This window comes from Nerophis ophidion, linkage group LG04 (assembly GCF_033978795.1).
Source record: "Nerophis ophidion isolate RoL-2023_Sa linkage group LG04, RoL_Noph_v1.0, whole genome shotgun sequence".
Taxonomy (NCBI): domain Eukaryota; kingdom Metazoa; phylum Chordata; class Actinopteri; order Syngnathiformes; family Syngnathidae; genus Nerophis; species Nerophis ophidion.
Window position 1 is genome coordinate 54297531 of NC_084614.1, and position 8578 is coordinate 54306108.

Here is an 8578-nt window from a genome sequence, read left to right on the forward strand (position 1 = left end):
CATTACCTCCCTGCTTGGCACTCAGCATCAAGGGTTGGAATTGGGGGTTGAATCACCAAAAATGATTCCCGGGCGCGACCACCGCTGCTGCCCACTGCTCCCCTCACCTCTTAGGGGCTGATCAAGGGTGATGGGTCAAATGCAGGGAATAAATTTGCCACACCTACTGTGTGTGTGACAATCATTGGTACTTTAACTTAAAAGCAGATACGAGCAAAATAGGAAATATGTATCAAGACTCTCCCAGATAAACCGTGCTTCATTTTTGCTCGGGTAAAATTACATTTCATGATTCAACTTTGCGTCATGCGAGGACGCATCCTTTTATATAAACTGCCAGTAGCCTTCGATTGGCTTGATTCACTGTTTTTCATTTGCCCACTATCTTACCCACTCATGAAGATAATTGGAATTGTGAAAGACGAATAAATAATCGATATACACACAATCTAGAGCAGTGGTTCTCAACCTTTTTTCAGTGATGTACCCCCTGTGAACATGTTTTAATTCAAGTACCCCTTTTTTTGGTTGAAAAAAGGAGATGAAGAAGTAAAATAAAGCACTATGTCATCAGTTTCTGATTTTTTTAATTGTATAACAGTGCAAAATATTGCTAATTTGTAGTGGTCTTTCTTGAACTATTTGAAAAAAAAGATATAAAAATAACTAAAAACTTGTTGGAAAATAATGAAGTGATTGAATTATAAATAAAGATTTCTACACATAGAAGTAATCATCAATTTAAAGGGCCCTCTTTGGGGATTGTAATTGAGATCCATCTGGATTCATTAACTTAATTCTAAACATCTCTTCAAAAAAAAAAAATCTTTAACATCAATATTTATGGAACATGTCCACAAAAAATCTAGCTGTCAACACTGAATATTGCATTGTTGTATTTTTTTCACAGTTTATGAACTTACATTCATATTTTGTTAAAGTATTATTCCATAAATATTTTTATAAACGATTTTTGAATTCTTGCTATTTTTAGAATATTTTGAAAAAAATCTCATGTACCCCTTGGCATACCTTCAATTACCCCCAGGGGTACGCGTACCCCCATTTGAGAACCACTGATCTAGACAAGCCGAATTGGTTTCAAAAACACTCATAGCAAACATGTGTTTTAAGAACTCAGTAAAAAGATCAAATACAAATAAGATAATACTTAATGGGAAGTTTGAAACGTTAAAAGTTTTTTCAAACAAACCTTTAACAAATTATTCACAGCAAACTTGTGCAATTTTCGACTCTACTCCCTTGGACTTGGTGCGTGCCACTTCCCCTGTGTCTTTCGTAAAATCTTTAGCCCTTCTTGTTTATCTCTCGCGGAATTCTGTGGAATCCTTTTTTCGATTTGAACGGTTGCAACAGCCTAAAACAACGCAAGTATTTTTCTCTGCCCAGAACGCTTTGACAGGCACTTGCCTGACCACCACTTTGCGCGTCGCGTATTTAATAAGCCGAACGTGACTCAGGTGAATAAAACCCGTTGAACGATCGCTCTGTTCCAAGACGGCACAAGTTGTAGGTTCAGTGTGCACAATTAAATGGTAAATGGTTGTACTTGTATAGCGCTTTTCTACCCCTTTTTAAGGAGACCAAACAGTGGCGGAGCTAGACTTTTATCCTTGGGGTGGCCAGGGGGTGGCCAACGCTATATCAGGGGGTCCACAGACTATAACAATGAATTTTTTTCTTGACTTATCAATTGCAATCGGAGTGTCAAATGTTGAATTGTACATACTAAGCACACAGGAGATGAGATTTATGTATATATAATTTGCAGTTTATTAACAATGCAGAAAATGTAAAACACAACTTGGCAACAATTTTTCAAGAACTAATAATTAATAATATCTATTTTTTACAAAGATGGTGAAAATGCACCAACACATTCATATTTCTCTCTCTCTGTCTCTCTCAGAAAAGGTTTAGAAAAGCATAATCCTTTGGTTATGGTGAGAAGCCGCAAAATGTTTCACAAAGTCATCCATGTTGAGGGCACGTGCCCTCCTTGACTCAATACTGAGAGTTCCAAGGTGACTTAACCTGTCATCAGCCATTGTGGTTCTGAGAAGAGTTTTAATCAGTTTTAAAGCAGAAAAGCTTCTCACAGGAAGCAGTGCTGACTGGAGTAACAACAGCAATTGTGTCAGACAAGGCTGAACTGGTCCCTTCTCTTTGCATCTGGAAATATCTGGAAAACAAATAGTCATGAAAACACAGTTAAGGGATCCAGAAGATTATTAGACAATAACTGCAGCTCACTAGCAAGTTTCAGGTAAGTAGACCTACCACTGGGTCCTCTTGGATGAGCAAAAGTGCTGGAGACAGCTGGCTCTGGGTCTGGCTCTTGTTGCTCATCGGCATCCTCATTAGGGTCAGTGGCCTCTGTGTCCTCATTCGATGGATCTACATTGTATAGTGTAATTAAAATAAGATGCAAAAAACAACACTCGTCAGTAACCAACATTTCAATATATCTAAAACTAAACTTACTGAACTGAGCATGTGACTGTTTCTGTCTATGCTCTGACCTGGTGAAGATGGGCTGTGCTGTGTTGTGAGTTCTCTCTCCCGACTAGTCCCAGGAAGGGAGCTGCCATCTTTTCCTTCTGTGTCTAATGGAACTACATTGTATAAAAATGAAAATATTAGTGTAAGCAAAATTAACATACAACCACCATCAAAAAACAACACACATCAGTAACAAACACTTCAAAATATCTAAAAATAAACTTAGGGGTTCCTACACATTTGAAATGTCCAGACCCTAATTCCCAGACTTCTCAGTAAAAAAATAATCTAAAAAAGAATCCAATAATTTGTGACATTTGAGATGAGTATATCATGTGAATAGATTATGCAATTCATCATGGAAATCATTTGTTATCATTATTGAATTTGTATGCCATTAAGTCACCAAATTATTTCCATAAGATTGTAGATAGGTAGTGTATGCAAAATAATTAACCCACAAATCTTAAGATAACCCAGATCAGTATAAATATATTTCCATACAATTGTTTCCATCTTCCTTATTACTACAGACCTGGAAATGTAGAAATTCCAAACTTTCCATACTAGCGTAGGAACCCTGTAACTTAAAATTACTTAAGTGAGCATGTGACTGCTTCTATGCTCTGACCTGGTGATGATGGGCTGTGTGCATCACATTCTCTCTCCTCCTGACTCGTCCCAGGATGGGAGCTGCCAGGACTGCTGGCAGACCTGAATCCTGGCTGTCTGCCTCATCTTGTCCTGACCCTGACTTGCTTCTTTTTAAAATAGTTCATAAATCTTCTCCCCCTGCCTTTTCATTCTCAACTGACCCTATGAAAAAATAAGCCAGTCCTGTTACATCACTTACAATCACACAGTGTTATTAAATCTACACTTCAAGCCTAAAACATGTCAGGGCAAATAAACCACTGTAGACTTAGGTTTAATATTCAGACTTTTCAGTTAGTTGGCAGCAGGCTAACTACCGTGTGAACATTATGTTACAACAGAGAATGAAACAGCTAGCTGGCTGGCTGATCCTCCGCTAGGTTCATTCCTCTAGAATTATTGGAGAAACACGTAAATATAAATAGCGACCAAATTAATTAAACGAGACATTAGCGGCTATTGGAAGCAAGACGCCATGAGACGTAACGTCGTTAACGTTTGCTTTATGCCGTGGCTCTCTGCTTGTAGAAAAAAAAACTTCTATCTACAAAAGTTATTTTAAACAGTGACTCATTAGGACACCACCGTAAAACCTACTTTACGAAGAGAAGGTTATCCTTCTTTTTCTTTGTAACTTTGTTGATCTCCGGCTCTCCGGTCTCCAGCAACGATAACCGACTCCAGTTCAAATATTCCTCTTCTTCAGTAGCGATTCTTCTTCTTCTCCCTTAATGAACGTGGCTCTCAACGCTTTGTGGTACATAGCGCCAGTTACTGTACAGGAGGGACTTAGCAGTCAATAGGCTTCACTGATTTAAAAATGCAACTGGCTCCTTCCGACAAGACGTGCGGTGCCGCGATATGTCAATCATCTGGGGTGGCACCTGGGGGGTCCAATCAGATTTCAGGGGGGTCCAGTGCTACCCCGGCCTCCCCTCTAGCTCCGCCCCTGAGCCCAAAGCGCTTTGACAGTATTTCCACATTCACCCATTCACACACACATTCACACACTGATGGCGGAAGCTGCCGTGCAAGGCGCTAACCAGGGCCCATCAGGAGCAAGGGTGAAGTGTCTTGCCCAAGGACACAACGGATGTGACTAGGATGGTAGAAGGTGGGGATTGAACAAGTAACCCTCAGATTGCTGGCACGGCCACTCTCCCAACTTCGCCAAACAGCTTAGTTGCTCAGACAGCAATGTAAGTTATATATATATATATATATATATATATATGTATATATATATATATATATATATATATATATATATATATATATATATATATATATGTTTTCATGTTAGTGTTTAAGCTAGCGAGCTGGAACCAGGCAGTTAGTAAATTGATCCTAGTGCGGCTAGCGTGGTCAGGAGAGTGGCCGTGCCAGCAACCTGAGGGTTCCTGGTTCCATCCTCACCTTCCACCAACCTCGTCACGTCCGTTGTGTCCTTGAGCAAGACACTTGCTCCTGATGGGTGGTGGTTAGGTCCATGCATGGCAGCTGTCGCCATCAGTGTGTGAATGTGTGAAAGCGCTTTGAGTACCTTGAAGTTAGAAAAGCGCTATACAAGTATAACCCATTCATCAATCATGTTTTTTGATCATTTTTAATTAAAAAGGCTAATCCTGGGATAGGCTCCAGCACTCCCCACAACCCCGTAAGGGACAAGCGGTAGAAAATGAATGGATGGAATACTGACCGTCGGGAGTTTTACCATTGTTATCATTGTTACCATCCCTGATGTAGAGAATGCGAACAAAAATGCAATGTTTTCAGTTCTGTATTCTTGAACATTTATTTTTATGCAGCTAACTGTCGACAGCAAGTGATGACGTTGTGCCTGCTTGCCTCATTACTAGTCAACATGTCAGCCTTGAGTGCTAATTGTTTAAAGATATGGGCTCTCTTTACCAATAAGACTGAAAATCCAGGTCCTTAAAACAATTGTGTAAAAGCCATGGTAATAGACTTGTTTGCACTTTGAGGATTTTTGTATTTCCTAACATATAAATGTTGTTACAATGTTAGACATTCAAATTAATTAATGAAAGCGTCAAATCATAAGGTTCCAGCTTTTGGACATGAGCCTGCAAGCAGTTTTGAATGCATTTGAATGCTGTCTTTGTTTTTCTTTAAAGTTGGCAATTTGTGATGTGTAAAAATAAGTTAACTACTTCAACCTCCTAAGAACCAGCGTCCTCCACAGTGGACATTTGTTATTGGTCCTTAGTCAGAATCACTAATGTCAGAAAAAAATTATGGAAGTAGAATTGTCTCACATCAACTTATATATATCAATATGATATTATTACATATGCATACATTAATAAATGTACAAATACAAATGTGATATACAAATAAATAAACAATTTCTATAAATAAACACATACTTGTAAATATATTTTAGAGATTTGATAGTATATACAAATAAAATGGATAAATATAAAAATGTGAAAGACAAATAAATCAAGAATTTGTATAAACAAACGTGTGTTTGTAAATATATTTTTGAGATTTGAATATAAATACGCTTGATTTTGTATTTGTATTTGTATTGAATTTGCATATGTGGATCGCTTTTTTGCTTTTGTGTCGATGAGACATTCCTATCACAAAAAAGATGCACAAATAAATGTGACTACTTACACACTCCCCTGAAAAACAAGCAAAAGGCACTGCAGCCAGAGCAGTCTGTGCACAGAACATTTTATGCATTATATGCAAAATGCCCGGAGCTCTCTGCACAAAAACAATCCACGTCTTTACAAAGAGAACATACAACAGGCCTGAGCTAGCTTACATTAGCGTTGTATTAGCTAATGCTAACTTATCCAGTTAATCTGAAAAACCATGCAAACTCCTAATTTTATTGTATCAATGCCGTGTAATGACCTTGTCCCGATGTAGGTACTGATATGTTATAAGTGCAATGTGTGTCAAATCATCCCAAAAGTCATGACGCAATATGACCCTCCCTAGTGTGCCTCTGATTGGCTCGCCAATGTCTAACCATGTCTGTGACCCAGACCGCTCTGGCTGCTGTGCCTTCTGCTGGTTGTTAAGGGGAGTGAGTAGTTAACATTTATTTGTGCATCTGATTTGTGGTAGGAATGTCTCATCGACACAAAAGCAAAAAAGCGATCCACATATGCAAATTCAATACAAATACAAATACAAAATCAAGCATATTCAAATCTCAAAAATATATCTACAAATACACATTTATTTATACAAATTCTTGATGTATTTGTAAATCACATTTTTATATTTCTAAGTTTTATTTGTATATATTTTCAATTCACAAAGATATATTTACAAATATGCGTTTATACAAATTATTTGTATATGAAATTTGTATTTGTATATTTATTAATATATGCATATGTATTAATATCATATTGATATATATAAGTTGATGTGAGACAATTCTATTTCTATCAAAAATAGCCCTGCTATTTAAATTACGAATGTCCACACTCTTGTTGTCTTTCAGCTTCTACCATCATGAGTGACCAAAGTGCGTAAAGCCCATGTATGATTTGGCTCCTTTCGTTTTTTTGTTTTACGCCAGATGCCTGTCATTGAAGACGATAATGAAGAAGGCGGACATATTGTGCAAAGATCCCACAAAAAGTGAGTACGTCTCTCTTAATTATGGTGCTCACATAGACGTGTTGTGTTGCCATTGGTAAGAAAACAAGGAGAAACATGATAGCAACATTTATGAATGTCATAAAATAAAATGTAGTCATTTATGTGCATTTAGTATATTGCTAAGAAAGAAGATCTTTACTTGAATCAAGGTGTTTTTTTCAAACAAGCATACAGTTACAATTTGGTACATCACATATTTCCTGTTTCTCAACATGTTCGAAAGGTAGTAGGAAGAAGCTACACCTTTTTCATCTCATGGCAATGTCTTACACATTTGTGTGTTACCTTCCTGTACTCTATTTGTAACAAACAAAATGAATAAATAAATAAAGTTCTCATGAATAAATATTAAAGTATAAATTGTGATTCACATAATGAGATGATTATGATTATCTCTATAACTTTTAGCATTCACTTTTACACAGATTTATGTATCTTACAGAAAGTGTCTCTTAAATTAGGGCTGTCACAGTTAACGTGATAATAACGTATTAATAACTATAAGTTCCTTTAACGACACATATTTTGTTAAGGTTCCATCAACGCACATGCATCCTGACTCTTTTTTGACCCTTGGTCCGTTCTGTAGTGTGGGAAAATGATGATGTTCAGGTACTTTTGAGCCATAAAAATGGAAAAAAGTGAGCAGAAATGCACAAAGCAAAGCATATTATGGAAATCTCTTGTATAAAGCCATGGCAAGTCATTGACAAGAAAAAAAACTATTTTATCTCCGATCGCCGTGAGACTACATCATTGGAGTGAAAGCGCCATTGAAATAATACTTCGCCGCTTGCAGAGAAGTGGAACTTCACGTCTGTGTTTACATTACAGTTAAGTGCATTGATAACATAAAATGTAAATTATTGTTACACTAACTCTTTTATTTGGATGGAAGCAAAAGCTCAACAGGGAAAGTAAGCAGGAAATTCCAATGTCATTTTTCATCAGAGACTCCCAAGTCGTCAAAACATGTGAAGACTCCTCTTCTCGACCAATTCTCGACCACACTTTGGACTTCACAATAAAAGTGATATGCGTCAAATCCAGTTCAACTCTGTAACAAAATAAAAAATCGCTTTACATTACGATCATTTTTTGTCAAAAATGTTTCATAATGTATATTGTCATATTGCTACCTAAATAAATGTTTTCTAGCCAATCGAAATAAAGTGTATATTCTTTTATAACCTTATCTGATTGATAGTCTGCAATTACAAAATGTTTAGCAGGATGAATATCACACTTTAATAATAAATTGAGAAATCCAAAGATGTTCATTACGTTTTCAAAAATGTTTGCAATTTGTTATTCTTATAGCCAAACCTGTGTGTTTACAACCGTACCTGACGGTTTCTGAAGTAAACACCCAGGTCTGGCTATAAGAATAACAAATTGAATAAATAGAGAAGGTTAAGGTTTGTCATGCAGATAAATGATGACCTTTAACCTGCACAGCATGTGATTTACAAAATATCAGAAGCATTTATTTAGGTAAAAATATCACAGATTACATTACCAAACATCTTGGACAATCAAACCATGATCGTAACAATCCAAATTTGGTGTTTTTAATGTGTACAATTTGTATCTAAGCATGGTGTAGCTCCTTTCCTCTGAATGCAAGTGCTCCTACAGCAGGAATACAAATTCTGTATTGCCATAAAATCGGGCAAGACACCAATACTTGAACAGGTAATTTTTGTATTGCCCGTTTTGTTGCGCTGTTTAAAAAAAAAGAATAATG

The 8578-nt window shown here is 36.8% G+C and overlaps 1 long non-coding RNA gene across 1 annotated transcript; it reads right to left on the reverse strand.

Moving 5' to 3' along the window:
- Nucleotides 1–1914: 1914 nt before the first annotated feature.
- On the reverse strand, nucleotides 1915–3911 carry LOC133550577 (uncharacterized). Its single transcript, XR_009806320.1, has 4 exons — nucleotides 3775–3911; nucleotides 2544–2636; nucleotides 2302–2418; nucleotides 1915–2203 (listed from the first exon to the last, which is right to left on the reverse strand). It is a non-coding gene; the product is annotated as an uncharacterized LOC133550577 (long non-coding RNA).
- Between the last annotated feature and the right edge of the window lie 4667 nt (nucleotides 3912–8578).